At 49.3% G+C, this 2,967-nt stretch overlaps 1 protein-coding gene across 2 annotated transcripts in view; it reads right to left on the bottom strand.

The window, feature by feature from the left end:
* AASS (aminoadipate-semialdehyde synthase) overlaps nt 1–2,262 on the bottom strand; it is a 59,565-nt gene extending 57,303 nt beyond the window's left edge. Inside the window, exon 1 of one of the 2 annotated variants that reach the window (XM_019623708.1) lies at nt 2,154–2,262. The gene's annotated coding sequence lies outside the window, so the exon portion shown is untranslated. The remainder of the gene's footprint in view (nt 1–2,153) is intronic. The other variant, XM_019623707.1, reaches the window with a different exon arrangement.
* Between the last annotated feature and the right edge of the window lie 705 nt (nt 2,263–2,967).

Genomic DNA, 2,967 nt, shown 5'->3' on the forward strand with positions numbered 1-2,967 from the left:
CTGTTCCCCTCCCCTAATTCCCCAATAAAATCTTTAAAAAAAAAAAAAAAGTGAAACCCCTGACTAGTCTAGTACCCACCTGGCACTATACATAGTTATTACCATATTACTGACTATATTCCCTATGCTATTGACTTACAACTGCATGACTATTTTGTAACTACCAATTCGTATTTCTAAATCTCTTCACCTTTTTTACCCAGCCCCCAAACCTAATCCCATCTGACAACCATCAGTATGTTCCCTGTATCTATGAGTCTGTTTCTGTTTTGTTTGTTTGTTCTTTAGATTCCACATATAAGTGAGATCATATGGTATTTGTCCTATTCTGTCTGAGTTAATTCACTTAGCACAATACCCTCTAGGTCCACCCATGTTGTCACAAATGGTAAGATTTCATTTTTTTTATGGCGAATAATATACCATTTAAAGCTTCCACATTAAACCCCTTATAGTCAATCAGAAGTTTTTAAAAGTGTAACAAAACAAAAAAACAAGTAGAGTTGGGGTGAGGAGTCTATGGGGTGAGGTGAATATGGTAATGTTGTTAGTTATTTCCCACTCAAAATGTACAGTGTTTCTGTGATTCCATGAATTTCAAGAATTTAGGGGGCCTCACCAAGGGAACTTGCCACTGTTTGTAGTGTTATTTCTGTGATAAAATGATAAAGAATATTTGGAAAAATTAAAAGTTTTTGGTAAATGGGCATTGCCTACACACCAAAGATCACTTCCAAAATTCTGAGCCAAAGGTCTGTGAAGGCTTAAATAAAGGATTAGTTGGGGGGGGGGGGTAATTTTCAATTGCAAAGAATTCAAATTGAACTACTGATGATGGTGTCACCAATAACAAGTGAGACTGATAACAAATATGAATTTCTGGAGCGTGGGAAAGTGACTAAGAAAAGTTGCTTTAAACCTTTGTTTTCCTAACTACTTTGCAGAAAAGTCACCAGTTTACACTGCCAGAAAGTCACAGAGCCCTAGGTTTATAGTTTGGGTGTGGGGGAGGGGGGAGGAGTAGGAGCACAAATGACAAAATACACATACACACACACACATACACACACACACACACACACACACACACACACACACAGACATAAATATGTCCACACAGTGCTGTCAGTGATTTTTTTTTTATATATACATCAAGTATGTGAAAGCTACTGTTGGGGTCGGTGATCATTGAGTCCTGTGTATAGCTACAGCTTCACAGTCCGACAACTAATAACCCACAATATCAAAAAATGTTCATCTTTGTTCACACTACTGAGCGCTCTCTCTCCTACCCTCTCTCCACGCCTCACTCCACTTCCACTCCCCTAAAATTAGTGTCTGAAAAGCACATCTCTTCTGGAAGTCGTCAGGACATGTTAGCCCCGTTCAATCAAGCAGAGCAGGCAACACACGGCTTCCGCTCGCGCCCACTCCCGAGGCAGGCTCCAGGCACGGTCTCAGGAGCGCGGGCATCGCGGGCATCCGAGGTGCCCAACTTTCTCCCACCTCCGCTCTCCGTTAGAGTGTGTACGAGGCGCAGCAGCTTAATGGGGAAGAGAGGACAGTCCTCATCTCGGAGAGAATGGCCAGCACGGGATGGAAAGGGCCAGAAGGTTGTGATCAGAGTTTGGCTAAGCAGGCCACAGCTGGAAAGGTCAACCGGAAACCAACTGCGCGGAAAGAACGCGGCGGGGGCACGTTTCCTCCCGCAATCTCCATCAACCACCCCCCGCAGCAAGCCAGTCTGAATCAGCACACAGTCCGAGAGCTCACAGGGTGTCCGTTCTGCAGCTTCCACACCAACGCCGGACTCCTGGGGAACCGCACCCCTCTCCCCCGCCCAAAGAAGAAACGAAATCCGAACGGTCACCCCTTCCCCTTCCGATTCAGAAATGACGGGGCTGCGCCCACTTGCACTTCCTTGCTAGGAAGGGAGGCCCGGGAGGGCGCCCCAAACGCTTGCCACCCTCCCTCCCCACCTCGTCGGGGCGACGTCGGGGTCCGGGGAGCCCGTGTGTGGCTCCGGGCGCTGGGAGGCGGAGGCAGGGCTCGGCTCGGCCTCGGCTCCCCGCAGCCAGTCCGGGTCCCGCCCGCGATCTCGCAGGCTGAGCCCGCCGCCCTTCCGCGCAGCCCCTCCGGGCATCCCGCCTCACCTTGTCCTCGGTGGGCGCCGACCGGTCCCCGCCGCTCCCAGCTCCTGGGTCCGGGGAGGGTAGGCCACGAAGTGCCGGCAGAGATTGGGATGCGAGCCGGGAGGAGGAGGTGTTTGTTTGCTCAACTTCGGAGGACGTCAGGCCTCCTCCTCCCGCAGCCAATCAGCGGCCGTCCTGAGGGAACAACCTTCTCCTCCGCCAATCGGCGGCGCTGCCAGGTGCTGGGTCATGCCCCGCCCCTGCTCCTCCCCGAAAATCCTTCTGCCTTCTAGATCGCTGACTTGCGCCCTTAGCTGGGGCATCACGTCCTCCCAGGACAGTTATTGACCAAGTTTGTAACTGTCCGTAGCAGAGAACAGGCAGAGGCGGAAAAAGACGCAAATTGTCTGGGCCTTACACGCCCAGGTGTGTGTATCTCCTGGAAAAAAGTTGGAAGCTCACATATATCACGTTTGTTTAGCGCTCTGCGCTTTTCAAAGCAGTTTCACAGCCTCATAGCAAGCCGAGGAAGGCAGATGACAGTTCTTAGAACAGTTTTAGAGCCCAGCAAACTGAGACTGACAAATTAGTATATCCATAATGAATATTAAGAATCCATGTGCATATGACAAAGTCCAATGTTCTTTAAAAGCCCTAAGTGACTCTAAAGGGACAAAGAAAAATGCATTTCATAAAAACAGCACTAGAGGTTGAAGAAACGCCAAAAGCCCATCTGTGGTTCTCTTGGGGAGCCCATGGCCAGAACGTTATCTTTCCTCCTGTTTTTATATCTTTCTCCAACACTTACACTTTTCTCATACCTGCCACAGATGTG

The sequence above is a fragment of the Hipposideros armiger genome, unplaced genomic scaffold (assembly GCF_001890085.2).
Source record: "Hipposideros armiger isolate ML-2016 unplaced genomic scaffold, ASM189008v1 scaffold_559, whole genome shotgun sequence".
Taxonomy (NCBI): domain Eukaryota; kingdom Metazoa; phylum Chordata; class Mammalia; order Chiroptera; family Hipposideridae; genus Hipposideros; species Hipposideros armiger.